We start from the raw sequence: 18958 nt of genomic DNA on the forward strand, positions 1-18958 counted from the left end.
ATCCAACTTTGCTTCTCTTTCAGACATAATCTCTAAGAGACCAAGAAGTCAGTTAGCATCCCAAGGAGCCGTGAGTTGTGTGCGTGGCTTTCTGTGTGATGCCTGTGTTTGTGTCTCTTCTCTTCCTGCTTCTTTGAAAATATGCATCTCCCTCAATTGATGTAGCCTTCTGCCTCTTAACCTCTTTCAATATCTGTTCAGTTCAAGATCTCCTTTTTATTTTTTTACTATAGAAAAATTTGAACATATATAGAAATAGAGAAACTAGTATAATGAAGCCAGTGTACCTGACTTCAACAATGATCATTACTACATGGATAGTATACCATTATCTATATTTCCACCCATCCCCAGCACCTGCATTATTTTGAAGTAAATCCAAAATGTCATCTAATTTCTTCTGTAAATATTTCATATGCATCTCTAGAAAATGAGAACTATTTAAAAAAGCGTAACTGCAATATTGTCACACCTAAGTTAATAATAATTCTTTAATATAATTAAGTATCCACTCTTTGCTCATATTTTACTGGCTTTTTAATTGTTTTAATTTCTCTGAATTGGTATTCAACAAGGTTTCAGTTGTGTCATTGGTTGATATATATCTTTAAATGTCTTTTACTTTACAGATTTCCTCTCCATCTCATGTTTTTTCTTATGATTAATATGGAAGAAAATGGCTGCTTTTGCTGTAGAGTTTCCACAAGGGATTGGAGTCTGCCAAAATCCCTTCTAGTTGACAACTGCCCACGATGCTTCTGCTTTCCAGTGGGTACCTGTGAATGGTTTTGAGTTCTGTTTCCAGGGCTGTCTAAAGCACTGTTGCCTTCCCTGCACTCCATCTTGCACAAGTGCTGATACTGTGAGTGTTTTGTACCTATCAGTGGTTAATCTCCATGTTGACATAAATCCTTTTATTTCAAGATTTGAGGGGATCCCTTTTCACCTAGTTTTTTAATAGCAGTTTTCAAATGTATCTCTGATTTTTTCAAATGAATCTATTCTAGTTGCTCTACTTTTTATATGTCAAATTGAACACTTTCAATAACACGTAACAATAAAACCCATTCAAGTTTAGGTGAAATGATGCCATGTCATTGAATGGAGTGATTCAAAGGGTATAATATAAAGACCCTTTTGCTACTACTCAGAATGTTGGAAAAGTGCCTGCTAACACGCACTGGAACCAAACTGATCAGTACTATTCCTTTATTGTTTTATGGCATGTTTTCTGATAGACAACTTCCAGCTGTTAGGTCAACAGGCAACAGTTCAGATGTGAATGTACATATGCATGTGTGTGTTTGCATGTGTTTGTGTATTTAAGAAACTGGTGCTAATATTGGCTCTAGATTTTTCTGTGTTGTGCTTTAAGCTCATGGAACTGTTGGTTTCTGTGGCTTATGTACAGAAGATAGTAGACACTCATGCAATTGCCCCCCTTAACCTATATATGAGATAGTCTCTGTGTAAAGAAATTGTAAACATAATCTAGAACTGAAATGTACATTCCATAGATGTTCATTATTATGGCATAAGTTCTTTGTGCAGGTCAAAATACATATGTACAAACGGAGGCATTCTGGGAAGGTGGAGGTGGCTACAAAGTTGTTAAATGTCTTTGAATATCCTCTTTAACACAGTCAGAGAAAATAGATAGCAGAACACAAATCCCATGGATAACATTTACAATAAAATGAACAGGATAGACTCCTGAAGCCCAAAATGCAACTGGGTATAAAGAACTTGCCAAAAGCCCCAAGACTTACATGAGAGCATTGTATCAGTGTCTGTGTAGGAGGAAGCAGAAGAAAGCAATGGAGAATTTAGTGAATCAAAGAAGAGGAGAAAGCTAACAAGTATTCACTGGAAAGCAGAGGGGCCCAACTTTAGAACAGGAAATAAAACTTGGACAGGTGTTATCATTCCCAAATAGTGGACTCATCATGAGGTCTCCAGGGTGTGGAACAGTCTAGGTCCTGTGACCTCTTAAAATTTACCAGCTGTTTCAGGACAGTGCCTCATATGCAAGAGAAATTGTTAGAAGTGGAATCAAAATGAATCCACCACCAGGGCAGTAGAAACAATAGAAAAATAATTTACAGATAAAATTGTGGGAGGGAAATGGAGTGAGAAAGTCTCAAAAGGCAAGCTGTCACACTTTCTAACATTACCCCAAAACAACAGAAAGGAAAGCTTTCTTAAGTTAGAAAAGCTATTTGAACCATGCCTCTTTTTACAATTCAAGAACCTAATTTCACATAAAAGTGAGCAACAGTAATGAAACACGTTAAGAAACTGATATCAATCATGACAGAGCAACACAAATCAGAATTAGAGAATTCAGAAAGATGATGACAGATCTTAAAAAAGAATTTGAAATAGAAGAAAAATAATTTTTTTCAGGGCCATATGCAGGGGCTCACACCTGTAATCCCAGCACTCTGGGAGGCTGAGGCAGGTGGATCACGCTGTCAGAAGATTGAGACCATCCTGGCTAACACGGTGAAACCCCGTCTCTACTAAAAATACAAAAAATTAGCTGAATGTGGTGGCAGGAGGCGCCTGTAGTCCCACCTACTTAGGAGGCTAAGCCTGGAGAATGGCGTGAACCCAGGAGGCGGAGATTGCAGTGAGCCAAGATTGCACTCCTGCACTCCAGCCTGGGTGACAGAGTGAGACTTCATCTAAAAAAAAAAAAAAAAAAAAAAAAAAAAAAACCCAAATAATAATAATAATAATTATTATTATTATTTCAGAAAGAGAGGACTAAAAGGATAAACACAAGAGAAGAAACACAGCAGATTATACCTTAAGATAAATGGAACCTAAAAAAGAGAAAAATTTTAATAATTATAAAGAAATGGCAACTGTAATGTAAAGGATTTTATGAAAGTGACAAATAATGAAGCTAGAAAAAGAAGGTCCAACATTCTGAGCATCCTAAAAAAATAAATAAATAAATTAGACCATATTAAACGATCAGTGGAGAAAACATCCCTGAAATTAAGAAAAAATGTTTTGGACTACATGTTGAAAAAACATATGGCATACTTAAGGATATAATCTCAGAATGACAAACACCAACACATATTCTCCTAAAATTACTTGAGGTTAAAGTGAAACAAACTAAAATTTTCTTTAGCCATCTTAACAGAAAAAGAAAGTGATTTATAAGGAAAAAATAATAGAGTATTATCAGATTTTTTCAACATCAGCACTTTGTGCTAGAAGAAAATGAAATAACATAGTTAATACAATCAAAAAAGAAAATGTGAGCCCAACACTTTGTATCTACCCAAACTTATTTTCGAGTATAAAGGGCATAGAAAAAAATGTTATCAACATGCAAAAATTCAGGGAGTATTGTTCTTGTCTGGCATTCTTGGAGTACCTGCTAGAGAGCAGATTTCAGACAATCAAAATGTCTACAAAATATTAACATAATTAATGGTGGTGAGCATTAAATATATATTTACTTATAGAAATTAGACTTAAGAAGGACTGAAAAGGGAGAGAGTATAATATGTAATGACTATATGCTCCTATAATGTAGATATAGTAAAATATAAAAAATCAGGAGAAGACTGGAAGAAGACTGGAAGAAGGTAATGAAGAAGTTGTTTTGGTTGTTTTAGTATTAGACTTGTTTTACTGGGACTTAAATGGGATAAAGCACATGAGTAACTATAGGCTAAGTGTATCACTCCGTGTATTTATGAAAACCAGGAGTCTTGATCTGGAATAAAGGAGACACAGATGTTTTATCACAGAAGGAGTTAAAACAAAAGCCTACAGATATGTGTATGTATATAGAAAAATATATACACATATACATATATATCTGTATATATTTATCAGTATGTATATATAAATACATATTTATCAGTATGTATATATAAATATGAAATATCAGTATGGGTTCATGAAGCACTTTATTTCTCAAAATAGAAGTATAAATGTAAACTTTCTAGCTTTGTCCACTGCAAAGGTCTAGAAACAATGACTAACCAAATAACAATGATCTCCCTTTGCGAAAGACTATAATCTTGATAGAAATCAGCGATTCTTGGAGATTCCATTTCTGGTGCAAGAAATGTACCAGATGAGCTGAAAACATCTTGTCATGCCAGATAACAGAGAAACGATTAAAGACTAATGGAGTTTGTGTTAAAAACACATAGGAGGTAATTTTATGAAGCTTCCATTAGACAAAATGAGAAAATTTGAATGACAGCAAGAATGATAATGTCAATTGATTAAGACTCAACAGTTATGTTTGAGTTCATGAATTCATAATAAAAATTTAACTTGTCATTTTTGAAGGATGATATGGGACAAATTTATCATCTTGAAAACTGCAGAGAAAAAGGATGAAGCATTTTTCATGCTTTCCCTACATGAAATATAACTTACTGGGGAGCCAAAGAGTAGATGACAGGAAGTGTTTTATTATTATTACAGTATTACAGCTAATAAATGGAAAAAATAATGATAGTATTAGGATATCACAATTTATGGATGTAGTCATTGAACATCAAAGGCTGCTAATATCAGAAAAAGAAACAACCAGATAAAATGGGGCCTCCTGTTGAAAAACATACCACCACCATCTACATATTTGCCCAGAGAATTGAACCTGAGTCTGACCCATTTTCCAGATCCGGCTGCCCATTTATATAAAATACAGAGGACAAAGGAACATATTGAACTGCACCATGGATTATCAAAGAAAACAAGAGCTAGACACTAGTTAAAGCAGTAAAATTGATTTATTCAGAAACTACTACAATAGGAAAACGAGACTGGTGTTGAGCTGAACTCAATTCTGAATACCAGAAGGAAAAGTGAGAATTTAAGCTGAAAGAGCAGGGTGAGGGGGCCAGTGGATGAAAAATAACCAAGAGGAGTTCTCAAGAGTAGGAGGATTCTAATAACTTACCAGGATTCTTGCTGTAGATAGGCAAGAGTGATTAGATAATTGTTATAGATTGAGGGTGTCCCCTTCAAAACTCATGTTGAAATTTGATTCCCAATATGGTAGTGTTGGGAGTTGGGGCCTAGTGGAAGGTGTTTAGATGATGGGGGCGTTGCTCTCATGAGTCACTGAAGTGAGTGAGTTCTCACTCTCACAGGAATAGATTAGTTCCCATGAAAGCAGGTTGTTATAAGCAAGCCCAGCCTCTGTGCATGTCGCTTTGCACACACTCATTTGTCTTTCTGCTTCTCTGCCATATTGACACAGCATGAGGCCCTCATCAGAAGTGGAGCATATGTCGATATCATGCTTTTGGACTTTTCAGCCACAAGAACCAAGAGATAAAGACATGTCTTTCCTTTATAAATTATCCAGTCTCAGGTATTCTATTATAGCAACACAAAACAGACTTAAACAGGTATCAGGGATGGGGGATATGGGATTTAATCAGATGTCAAGAGTGATCAAATATCAAGGATGGGGGAAATTTTGCTAAACTGATTCAGCAGGACTCTTGCTGCAATTTGGATTGGCCAAGCCAAAGACAGGGCCCAAGAACAAGACCTAGTCAAAAAGAGGACTCAGAGAAGCCTATCTAAAGTTTGGTCAAGGAAGGAGTCTTAGAGTCTTAGAGCAAGCAGCTGTATCAAGGTGGTGGGAAACTACAGGTTAAAGGACTCAGCCCTTTTAATAAGTTGTTACAAAGCACTAATTTGCTTTGTAACATGAGTGTCTTAGAACTGCTCATTTCCTTTTCTGAATGTAATTCAGAAAATTACATTTCAAAATTGCTCATCTCACCTCCAGTTTTATTATTCTCTCTAGACTACCAATGTATTGCAATGAAAGTGGTTTGTAGAGACCCTTAATAATAAATACCAACAGATTTTCTTTAATAAAGAAAGGGATGGAGGGAGATCTGTAGATTAAGAGAGTTAAATCATATAACACATTAAAAATAATAAATAGGCACTATTAAACTATTGAGACTAAGGATATACACATGGTCTAATGGTTGGGCAATATTTCCTAAAAAATATATCCAAGTCCTCACCCCCTAGTACCTGTAGATGTGAAATTATGTTAAAATAGGGTCTTTGCAGATGTAATTAAGTTAAAGATCTTAGGATGGTAGCATCCTGGATTTAGGCTGAGCCTTTAATCCAATTATAAGAGAAAGGAGAGTGAGATTTTAGACACATAAACACACAGGAGAAGACCATGTGAAATCAGAGACAGATATTGGAGATAGAGACAGCTACACATCAAGAAATGCCAAAGATTACCAGCAGTCACCAGAGGCTGGGAAGTAGGCATAAAATGAGTTTTCTCTTAGAGCCCCCAGAGGAACCAACTCTGCCAATTCCTTGATTTTGAATTTATGGCCTCTAAAACTGGGAGGGAAAAAACTTCTGTTGTTTAAAGCCACCCACTTTATGATAAACTTGCTATGATAGCCCTAGGAAACCAACAGACATGGATATATAAAAAAATACAAGGAAGTGATTGCCATGCAAATGATAATTATTCCCTGTCCAAAGAGGAGGCTGAGATTAGAATGAGGTACATGAAGGTCTTCTGTGGAGGCTGAAAATTTCTGTTCTTGACCTGGATGGTGAAGGCAATGGTGTTCACTGTACAGTTCTTGAGTTCCATAATGGTTTTATGTGATTTGCTGTTTCTGAGTCTTATTTTCCATACAAATGTTTTTAAAGTCCACATATAACCCTATGGCTCCACCCCATACAAAATGCCCAGCATTTTTTTTTAGAAGAAAATTATGTTTGTCTGATAATTTGTTCTTGACAAATCCAGGTTAATTGCATCTTCTACACTTTCTTTCCATTTTTGCCAATTAATATTTTGTCTGTTTTAAAATCCTCCGATTATCAAAAGCATCATTAATTGATTTTGTTTACCAGTTGTGTATCCTCATCTACCTTCTTTAAAGAAGTGCCTTTTTACAGCCAGGTTTGATTGAAACAATCAGTCCAGCAATGGGTATCATTGCCCTTTACTGGTTTGAACACACTACTTTAAAAAGCAATCTTGAATCACTTCCCTCTCAAGTCCAATTTAGTTTTTTACCTTCCATCATAAATGATGCATACTCTATATCACAACTGACCTTTTAAAATATGCTATCAAAAGGGAGCCTAAAAATAGCATTAAGCATTTCTCCTTGGGTTTTTAATATTTTCTATTATTTGTTTTTCATTTTCTACCTGTTGAGTATGGAAAATCCTTTTTGGTCCCCCCAGTCTCTTCTTTTGGGTGAAGAAGAAAGCAAAGGTTTCTCCACTGTTTTTATGTATCTTGTTAAATATACTGCTTATCGTTTGTCTATACCATAGCATTTAATCACAATAAAAATCATATTCCATTTCCCAGGAACCCTACTGAACCTTAACAAGTAATTTTCCAGCTCATGACTGATTTGTTGGTCTTCTGAAATAAAAAATCTCTATGTATCATGGAGCTTCCTGTGCTTACTTACTAATATGCTGTACTTTTTTTCCCTTGGGGGGACTTTTGATGATTGACTTAAATTGAAATGGAAAAGAGTAAGTAAAAACACAAATAATTCCAGGGCTAGATATATCACACAGGCTTGCAAACTGGCTTATCTTTGATTCCTGAAGCACCTTTCCTTGCCCACTTTCTATCCTCCTGCCCCTGTCTCCCATTGCCATCAGTATTGGAGAAACACCAGATTGGGTTTGTTCTAAATTCTTGCTCGGAATTTCCTTTACTTGGCTGAGTAAAATTGAGTAATTTGCTTCAACACTCTTAATCTCTACTTTCTTGAATAAGTTTTGGTCAAAAAACTCTTTATTCAAATTAACCTTCTTCAGAAAAGTCCTACAACTGAAATAGGTAAAAGCAGAAATATTCTCTCTCTCTCTCTCTCTCTCTCTCTGTGTGTGTGTGTGTGTGTGTGTGTGTGTGTGTGTGTGTGTGTGTGTGTGTTTACTGTTTGAAAGTGGTGGGGAAAAGAGGCAAGGCCTGGTCAATTGTTTTGGCCCTGGAACAGTATAAAGCCATTGCTTGGGCTAATTTCTTGAGTTCCTGCTATTTGAGGACATCCATTTGTAAATTAGTTTTCAGGCTTAGTCATGGATATGAGTAGCGAAATGCTAACTTAGAAAAATACTAGTCTGTTTTGGTTTTAAATATATTATTTTAGTATCTTAGAGTAACATGTTATAAATACAGGAGTTAGGTGTATAGATATCATGAAAGATCTTAATGTATTAAAAATATGTATCTGCATATGTTCCATATAATGCCAATATACAGACAACTTTTCAGAATGTGATGGCACAATTATGTGGTCCAGACTTCACCAGGAGGATCTCTTTGGCAGGGACACCATGCTTCATTGGCAAATCCCCAGCATTCCAGGATCAAAACTTGATTCTATCTTTGTACCCGGAATTAGACTGAGGTTTGTGAAGCTACCCTTTTAAGGGAGAACTGTATGAGCAAGAATGCAGATTTACTGATTTACAATGAGAAATATAACTTCCAGTCTAATTAGGCAGTCATGCCAACTGGTCAACATATTCTCTTCTCTGTTGGAAAGTAATTTTTGATGAAGCCAAATTACTTTCACAAGATTGATTATCAAGCAGAGAATCTGAATTGGATTTCTTTACGAACTGGTAACATCAATTTATGATTGCTTGGCAAGCCCACCTCTCTATAAATGTATGTCTATAAGAGAACTGGTTCCAAACACTTTTAGTTACTGGACACGATAGGACTGCCCATTATATAAGCAGGTAAAGACAGAGCTACTCTTGATTGAGGTTGGGGACCTGAAGTTCTGCCTGTTGGGCCCCTATCACATCAAGCATCCCTGAGGCACCCCCAAGAATTGCCTGAAATCTGAAGAGCCTTAGTTTGCCTTTGTTCCCTAGTCAGGGCTCTTGGGCTTTCATTTCTCACACTATATGGAGATAATCTCTTAGTTAATGTATGTTTCTTCAGATTCATTAGGTTAGTTATAAGTTTTTAAAATGTTAATATTGCTAGACTTTTCTGATTCTTTGGATTTGGGTATTATTATACAGCCTCCATCTCATATTCACTATTTTTTTTTAGGATTAGATTCTACTTTTTAAGGAAAGTTTTAGGTACCTAATATTATCCATTACCTAGTCATTCCTCTTCCTTAATTTGCTTTCAAAATATCATTTTGTACTCATAAGGGTGGTACCATATTCCATCCTTATGTAATGAAATATAAGGTAGACTATACTATCTGATTTCACGAATTCTTTTTCCTGAGACCCGATATTTACAGATACCATTTGCCAGTTTTTTGTGTTTAGTTACTAGTGCCTTCCCACCCTGTTACCTAAAAGATCTAAATGACATCCCATATGAAGGATATTAAATTTTTTTTTATAAGTGTGATTATGGAAATAATTGACAAAACAAACAGAATATAACAAAACAGTGGAATAGAAGTCAAGAAACAAAATGTTAATCCTAATTCTGCCGCTAATTTTGCTTTGTAACATGAGAGTCTTAGAACTGCTTGTTTCCTTTTCTGAATGCAATTGCTCATCTCACCTCCAGTTTTATTATTCTCTCTAGACTACCAATGTATTGCAATGAAAGTGGTTTGTAGAGACCCTTAATAAATAAATACCAACAGATTATAATTTTTTTGTTAAACAAGTAGTTCTTGAATTTCTTTCTTAATGCCAGGCTCTAGGCTAGGTGCTGTGTTGGTACTTAATTAGTCAGCTTAATTGTAATAACAACCCCAAATCTCAGTGGCTTCCAACAACAAGCATTTATTTCTCATTCATGTTATGTGGCAGCAGCAGGAGGTTGGCTGTTGTATCTCTGCTCCATATGTGTCCTCATTCCAGGACTCAGGTTAAAGAAGCTGGCCTTATTTGCCATACTTTTGGCAGGAAAAAAATGAGCAAGAGAGACAGAAAAAAAAAAAAAATCCATTGCTGGTTCAATGCTGGTTTATATGAGATAAATTGAACATCTTTGATCCAAACTATTAACCACACAATGGATGGGTTTGATCACTTGGCAGGTGACAGTCCAATGACCACAACAAAGCAGGATTTAACCAGGGGATTTTGTTATTTGCAACAATTAATAAGAAGTAAGGAGGACTTAAATATTAAAAAATGTCTTTTAAAGCTTCTGCTTGGAAGTGAAATATATCATGTTTGCTTATAGTCCACTAGTTAAAGCTTATCACTTAGCCCACCCACCATCATTGGGATGGAAAAATATATCTCCTCCTTGTCGGAAGCACTGTGAATTCTTTGGCAATGGCCAGGATGTAAATTCTTCTTACAATGAAGGGTAAAGACTGAATAATTGGGAAAAATAATATCATCTTTTCCAATTGCAATGTTAATCAGACAGCAATCCTGTCTTCTAGGTACTTCCAGTCTAGCCGGGGACTAGAAACACACAAACAGCATGGAGACAGCTTTAGCAAAGAAAGAGATAAAATTCTGTGTATATTCAGAAGAGGGATGTATTAGTTCATCCTCACACTGCTATAAAAACTACCTGAGACTGGGTAACTTATGAAGAAAAGAGGTTTACTTGACTCACAGTTCCACAGGCTATACAGGAAGCATGGCTGGGAGGTCTCAAGAAACTTACAATCATGGCAGAAAGAGAAGCAAGCACATCTTACCATGGCAGACCAGGAGAAAGAGAGCGAAGGGGGAAGTGCTACACACTTTTAAACAAGATCTCATGAGAACTCACTATCACAAGAACAGCAAGGGGGAAATTCGCCCCCATGACCCCAATCACTTTCCACCAGCTCCCTCCCGCAACATTGGGAATTAGGATTCAGCATCGGATTTGGGTGGCAAGACAGATTGAAACCATATCAAGGGATAAAGAGAAAGATCATTTGAGGGTGATCAGAGAAGGCTTCTTGGAGGGGCTGTTATTCAGTTGGAATAACTGAAAATAGTATAATTTGAACAAGGAGTCAAAGACATAACCTAGGAAAAGAAAGCAGTAAGAATAAAAGCATAATAGCAGGAAAACATGAGGGGGAATGGAGGTTTATGGGGGAATAGTGTAGAAATTTTCCATAAATTATGGGAAGAAAAGTGGTGAGAATATTGGACATTTATAAAAAAAGAACCAGGAATATTTTAAATTTTTCATTAAGGCAAGGAGGAACTGCTGATCACTTCTATGGAAAACAGTGGCATAACTGAAGTTGTGCTTTGGGAAGATAAGTCTGGTGGCAATAAGGTGAAGGAGGGGGAAAGCAGAACCAGTTAGAAACAAGGTCAGGTAGAAAGCTTCTGCAGTCATCCCACCAAGAGATGTTAAGGGCTTGAAGTAGAGCTATGGAGATGGGAAAGAAATAGAGGAGATGGATGTGAGTTATTTTATAGAAAAAAAAAAATCAGGTTTTAATGGTTTGTTGGATATGAGAGGTTGTTATTAAAGTTTATAACAAGGCTCACAGCTAAGGAGCCTGGGAATGTGTGAGTATCATTTATGGACAAAGGGAAACTCAGAAGAACACAGGGCTTGGGAGGAAGGATTTTAAGTTAGTATTAGAAATATTTAGCTTGAGATTCTAGTGGGCGTCCCAAGTACGTCTGTTTATCAGGCATTTGGGATGGTAGGACAGGCTGTAGAAGGAGAGTTGGGACTCACTCAGATAGTGATGTTGATTGAGAACAACGGCTGACAAAGGCAGGTGTGGAGAGAGTTCAAGAAAACCAAGAGCAATGAATGAATAGGCCACCCCAGCTGCCCTTCTCCTCTTTTCCAATCCATTCTCCCTATTGCTAGATATTCCGGCTTGTTTTGCTTGTTTTGCTCCTACTCCATTTCTTCCTGGTTTCTTGCCTACCTACACACCTCTCCTTTCTCCTCACCCACCCCTCTTACTCATCTTTCCCTATACAGCTTGCATATCACCTTTCTGGGAAGCTTTCCTTGGCTTTTTCTGCCAACATTAGTTACTCACTTCTCAGTGCTTCTGCAATTCTTGGTTCTTATTTATCCAAATGTTCTTCAGTCTTAGCTATAATTTGGTGGTTATCTTTGCATTGATTTCCCCTATCAATGATGACACCTGAAAGCGTTGCTGAATTTTTATCTGTCTACACAGATTCTGCCACATAACTCACAATCATTAAATGTTGAGTGAATGGATGTTCATATTTTGAGGGCATGGACTATGATTTCTTCATATTGGTATTTTCCCCCATGGTGCCTAACACATTGTAGGTGCTCATTAACATTTCTTGATAAATCAAACTGTGTACCCGAGTTTGGGGAGCAAAAGGAAAAGAAGAAAAAGAAATAAGTAGATTGAAAGAGTTCATTACAAAGGTAGGAGGTAAATCAGAATAACATGTGTAATAGAATTAAACTTTCATAAAATTTCATGCAGAAGAGAAAGGAGATGGAAGAAAGGATGCAGGATAAGGATGGAGTATAGGTCATTGGTGTTAGGAATCAGGTAGCTATTGGTGATCTCTGAAGCTGCTGTTTCAGCAGAAAAGTGAGGACCAAATATGGGGTGGTCTGAGGATGTACAGAAATGAGGAAGTGAAGGTGGCAGTTGTTGAAGTTTGGCTGTTTGAAAGGAAAATGAGGCAATTGCAGAGGGGTTAACATAGAAATTTTTTTTTTTTTTTTTTTTTTGAGACAGAGTCTCACTCTGTTTCTCAAGCTGGGGTGTAGTGGCATGATCACGGCTCACTGCAAGCTCTGCCTCCTGGTTTCATACCATGCTCCTGCCTCAGCCTCCCGAGTAGCTGGGACTACAGGTGTCCACCACCACACCCGGTTAATTTTTAATATTTTTAGTAGAGATGGGGTTTCACCATGTTAGCCAGGATGGTCTCGATCTCCTGACCTCATGATCTGCCCGCCTTAGCCTCCCAAAGTGCTGGGATTACAGGCGTGAGTCACTGCTCCCGGCCCAACATAGGAATGTTTTAAGGTGTTCATGTGTGAGTATATTTGCAGACTGAGAGAAAGGATCTGGGGAAAAACCAACAATTATCAATATGTGACTAACTACTTCTAATGGGCCTGAAAAGGCACCTTTACAAAATAATTTAAATATTTTCTTAGTAATCTTAAATTTTATTTTCTGGTTCCTGAGTTTTATGTCCTTAGACACCAATCACCTTGAACTTAATGTCCTTATCTCTAAAATCGGCATAATAATACATATTTAAAAGGTTGTTGAGATAGATAAGCAATAAATCCTAAACACAGCACAGTGATTGGGACATGGAGAGAATTTAGTAAATGCTGATTACCTTTGTCCTTATTTCACTGTCTCTTTATTAGTAGTAGTACAAGGGTTCATCAGAGTTAGATCCATATTCCAATTTCCACAAAGCTGCAAACAGAGAAGTACAATTGAACTAGACTTTAATGGATTTGAATTAGACTTTTTCAGTTTTGATATGGGTGTCTAGTATTGCAACCATTGTTTAGACCATAAATGGTTTTGAAGAATTACCTATGTTAATGTTCCAGCTACTTACCTAATCAGAATAAAAAACCTTTGAGGAGGTAGACTTATTATATAAAGTTAACCATTTAAAGTTAACCTAAAATTTTATAAGTAGTTAGAATTAGTAGCAATTGCTAGACCAAAGACGATAAAATATTATTATTACTTAATTACAAGGAGGTAATGACCTTTACTAAGGGTCATATGGGATCTCCCTCTCTCTCTCTCTCTCTCTCTCTCTCTCTCTCTCGGCAATTCAATGGTAACTTACTTCTATCCAGAATCTAGTGGCTATTTTAAAAACAATTGCTTCTTTGCATTTGTATAACCCATGTCTTTTCCAGATGCTTTCATGCTTTTCCGATAATTAAAAAAAAGTTTTAGTGCTGTTGGGCAGAGAAATAATAATTGTGACCCAATGTTGACAGTGAGAAACGACGTAGAGGGGATTTTGAAGTTGCTCAAAATTGCTCGAGACTGATGCTGATATGAGAAGCTTCTTCTCTAGAGGTTTGCTGCTTGATCAGATATAATCCAAGGGGATTTAAGCATTGCTACATCTCAGAAAGAATGATGATTTTGGTGTTGAGTGTATTTGTGTTGAAATTCCAACTATGCTACTTAATAGCTACGTGACCTTGAGCAAATTATTTAACCTTTCTGTGCATCAGTTTGCTTATGTGTAGAATAAGAATAAGAAATACTTCACTATGAGATTATGGTGATGAATAGAGGAAATGATGGGAAATGATGTATATACAGTGTCTAGTTTAGTGCTTTGCTGTGATGAACACATTTCATAATACTAATTACCTTTTCCTTTAGCAAAGACTTGCTATATGTAAACAACTGGTGCTATGAGAATTTCCTTCCCGGGATGCAAAAAAAGTGTTTTTCTTTCTGACTACTCGTTGTTTTTATGTCAGTTGAATTATTTGCTTTATAGAAACTGTGATTATTCATTCCTTAAGGGCAGAGACCAGTTCTGTTTTATGACACAGTTTTTAAATGCCTGTAAGTATAATCAGTTTAGTGGATCTGGGAGTAAAGATCACAAATAACTGGCTGAATGTTTTCAATATATGCAGGCTCTACAGTTTACAGAAGTCATATTGAGAAATAAATAGTCAATGTGGTTTCGGACCCAGGGCTGCTGCACCAAGTCTGGGGGTACCTTCATGTACACTAAGATGAGAGAGCTGCCCTTCGGAGTGTGCAGCACAAGAGCTCCATCCAGACCTTGCTCACTGTATACTCTAATACCTTACTGGGTCTGTTTCTTACCTGCAAAATGGCAGTAGTAATAACTATTTTGTCTACTTCCCTGGGTGATTAATCATGATAATACAGCCCATCCTCATTGTTTATGGATTCTGTATTTGCAAATTTGCCTACTCACTAAAATGTGTTTGTAGCCCCCAAATCAAGACTCACTGTGCTTTCTTGGTTATTCGCAGATATGCAGAGCTCTGAAAAATTGGAATTCCTGATGTGCACATTTCAGCTGAGGTCCCAACAAGGAGACCATGTTTTCCTGTTTAAGCTCTCATACTATAAGCATGTGTCTTTTCCAGGGTCTATTTAGTGCCACGATTTTCATATTTTGGTGCTTTTTTGTTGGTGATTTCACGGTTAAAATAGCTTGCAAGTGTACTGCTGAAGTGTAGTCTAGTATTCCTGAGCAATAAAAGTCTGTGATGTGCCTTATGGGAAAAATATCTGTGTCAGACAAACTTCTTTTGTAGTACTCTTGGCTGTGAGTTCAGTGTTAGCAAATCAACAATGTTTGTAAGTGGAAAAACACATAAGATAAGGTTATGTATTGACCAATTAATGAAAATATTGTTAACAGAGGCTCACAGGAACCTACCCTGTATTCCCCCTTGGAGTGATGGTTCAGTATTCACTAATTCAGTATTTGTGACAACTTTCTAGAATATAAACACCTACTGTGAATAACAAGAATCAACTGTATACATACCATCTTTATTGAGCAGTGTGTTTAAGAACTTTACATACCTTTTTCTCTCTTAACTATGAAAACGACCCAATGAGGTAGGTACAATAATTATTTTCATTTTACACATGAGAAAACAAGTTCAAAGAGGTTAAAAATCCTGGCCTAATATTATTCAGCAGACCGAGGAGCCAGGGCAAGGACACAGGTCATTTTGTAACCTAGAGTCCCTGGGGTTTTAAATATTTACCCTGTGAAAAATTACCCAGTTGTAACTTTTGCACCTTCAGTTCTTGTTGTTTCAAAAAGTTCCAGAAAGAAGAGATGCCAGAGCTAGAGATAAACTTTGGCAAGCTCTCCTCATTACCATTGCTAAAAACCCCTTCTGGGGGAAGCTTATTCACCATTTTTTATACCTGCAACATATAGAGAAGCATCAACAGAGACTGCCTGTGCTGCCCTCACCCCACGCCTTCACCTGTGTTCAGAGAGGCAGCACTCTGGAAAACTATCCCCAGTGTCCTCCTTACTTCTTATTGATTATTGCAAGTAACAAAATCCCCTGGTTAAATCCTCCTTGGTTGTGGTCATTGGACTGTCACCTCCGAAGCAATCGAACCCATCCATGGTGTGGGTAGCAGTTTGGCTCAAGGATGTTTAAGATACCTCATATTAACTGGCATTGAAAAAATCCCCAAACAATGCATAGTGGCTGTGAAGGTCCACCCAGCTTGGCCATCAGGATGACAGTGTTGTGATTCTATGACTAGAGTCATCTAGAGTGGATAGACACTCGGGACTCAAATCATCTCGTAGTCCTTGCGTTGGAGAGGTTGAAATGCCAATGGCATGACAGCCAGTCTGAGATCCAGTTGTAAAATGGCTGCCTTGTGAGGAAAAGGAATAAAGATAGGAAAACACTCCTAATCCTGGCTTCAAGGGTTACTCACTTCCAGAGAATGTCCCTCCCTCCCACTTCCACCAGAGGCCTACCCATCCCAAGCTTTTCAAAAGCCACATGTTGTCAGCAATTTATAAATGTGAATAATGTGATTTATATTCCTTTGATGTAATGTAATGATTAAGCTTCTTTGTACTCTGTTCCAATTCACTGAAAATGAAACAATACGTTTTCTTTAAAATCCTTTGTCCTTTATTAGTAATTTTCTTCTTCCAAATTTGCTCAGCTTTGGCAAATGAAAGAAGGATAAATTTTGCTTTGATTTGGTAGCACAGAGCTCAAAGGGGAATTAAAACATTACTTTAAAACTCAAGGGAATTGAACAGGGAACAGAAATTAAGTTAGTTGAAGCAAATTACCTTATGGTTGTAAATCAACAGAGGTTCCAATAGATGCAAGGAATTTATTTCTGCTTCCAAATAATTATTTTTCCTTTTCAACAATAGTGCTCAGCTGTACTCCTATGGGCATTTAGGCACTCCATAGCCAACCTTTATTTAAATGGAGGGGGCTCCTCTGACTCTACGTATAACTTGATAAGTTTACGATGGGCTGGGATTTGGGGATAATCACAACCTTTTCCTCTTCCTCCTAACCTGTGAATGACCCAGGATTCACCCTCTAGTGAATATCTTGTTTAAGAAAATATTAAAGCAAAATGATGTAAAGAGAGGCTTTAGAAAAGCCCAATAAAAAGACTCAAAAAGTTTTATTACAATGGATCCTTTGAAATGGAGACTGGGAGGATTTAATTGGTACCTGGAAAAGAAGAAATTGGAATAGTCCTCCTGGTGAGGCGTCCTGTACTGTAGCTTTTTGGCTGTACGGGAAAGGGGAATGAAAGGATGGAAGGGGAAGGAGGGATGCTTCAGGGTTTGTAAGCCTGTGCACAGTGAGGGTGCAAGACTGGATTTGCCCAAAGAGATGGAACACTTCTCCTTCTCTTTGCTCGTTCCAGCCAGATATACCAGACAGAAGCTGGACACAGTTGCATAAGGTCTAGGACTAGTCCCAGTTTTGTGAATCTGGGCAAAGCATGTTAACTCTCTGGTGTCCATTCCCCCGCCTGCAAGATGGGATTTGTGTTTTGTGCTTTGAATATTTCAAAGGATTTTGGTGATGATCAATTAAGACAACATGTGTACAATGCTTTGTGAAAATGTAAGATGTTTAAAAATGCAAGAATATCAAATATCCTAACTTGACTACAGAAGGGAATTCCTGAACCGAGCTTTGTATCAGATTCATTCAGAGTGAGCTTTAAATAAAAAATACATCTCATTTCACAGACTCCAGCCTCAAATCACAAGGGAGAGGGCCTGAAATCATAAAAATAAAAACAAAACCAGAGTTATAGAAATAAAAGAGTAAGAACATAGATGCGTGGCATGATGATGAAGATGATGATAAATTAACCACTAAGATGGACTTTGAGTGAGAAATAGGCAAGGCCTCATTTTTGCTAATCCAGTAGAGTATGATTAGAACCTGGTCTATCTCGGGTTCTGAGTGGCAAGAAACTGTAGGCGATGCACTTTTTTGTGGGGGGCAGGGGGACAGATCCTGGATATTGATCTTCTTTCATGAAAGGGCAGGCGAGGAAATAAATGTTTTTAAGTGTGCTAGAAATGGTGTTGTGTAATTTACAAGCATTGAAGAGGCCCCCATGGACTCCCAGGCCACTGAACAAATGCCTGGTTGGTCCCAGAGGGTGAGAGGAGCCTGACCGGAATAGGGGATCTTTCTTTTTGAGCAGAGCTGGAGGTTCTGTTAGGCAACAGCAGCTTTTTTTTAGTCAGACCCCCTTCCCACACCTCTGCATTGTGCTGGGTACATCTACTGTCTTGCAAAGGCAGCTTAAATACTTCTCCTTCAGAGGAATGACATGGTGCTTAATCAACTAATTCTGTTAAGAACTTGGAAGAGGAGACAAGGTATTGTGTAGAAGTTTCTGCAATCCCGAGGAGAAAAGGAGACAGAAATGTGTGGCCTCTGCTTTAGTCTACAGATCAATGCCGAATTAGCATGAGCAGCCTTTCCAAGCACACCATCACAGCATGCAGAGCTGTGCTTGCAAATCAACTTCCACTTAAATCTAAAGATCAGAGCAGCTTAGAAATTTTTGGTTTCTACTTCTGCTCACTTATTCCTTAAGGATCACAGCTGACTGTTTCAAAGGAGCCACAAACAACTGCCTATTCATTTGCTCATTTGGTCTGTGATAAGCTTATATTAGGCATCTTTCCAAAACCACTTCTATTGGGATCGCATGGGTCACAGCAGGACACTTCAAAACAGTTCTCCAAGAACATTTAGAAACAGGTTGCAAATGCACATTGATTATTTCCAGTTGCTTTAAAAAACCAATGGGATTTTAAACTCATTACCTTTTTTTTTTTTCCTTTTAATAAAGTAACTGCTGGTTGAAAAACATCCCTTGGTTAAAAAAACAGACTCAAAGTAAATTGCATATCCTTTCCTGAAGTCATAAATGCATAGGAAATGCACTAATTGTAATGGTCAAATTTGAAAAGCTAGGAGCTCCCGTGAGGGTACGAA

The 18958-nt window shown here is 37.4% G+C and overlaps 1 protein-coding gene and 1 long non-coding RNA gene across 9 annotated transcripts in view; one reads left to right on the forward strand and one right to left on the reverse strand.

Annotated features, from left to right (window-relative positions):
• The window catches only part of MIA3 (MIA SH3 domain ER export factor 3), a 935339-nt gene that overhangs the window by 575359 nt on the left and 341022 nt on the right, over positions 1–18958 (reverse strand). The gene's annotated exons all lie outside the window — the stretch shown is intronic.
• The window catches only part of LOC126937790 (uncharacterized), a 216836-nt gene that overhangs the window by 138917 nt on the left and 58961 nt on the right, over positions 1–18958 (forward strand). For 6 of the 8 annotated variants that reach the window (XR_007719850.1, XR_007719849.1, XR_007719852.1 and 3 more), the window contains one exon: positions 24–768. This is a non-coding gene — a long non-coding RNA (uncharacterized LOC126937790). The remainder of the gene's footprint in view (positions 1–23; positions 769–18958) is intronic. The other 2 variants (XR_007719854.1, XR_007719855.1) reach the window with 2 other exon arrangements.

Source organism: Macaca thibetana, chromosome 1 (assembly GCF_024542745.1).
Source record: "Macaca thibetana thibetana isolate TM-01 chromosome 1, ASM2454274v1, whole genome shotgun sequence".
Classification (NCBI taxonomy): Eukaryota; Metazoa; Chordata; class Mammalia; order Primates; family Cercopithecidae; genus Macaca; species Macaca thibetana.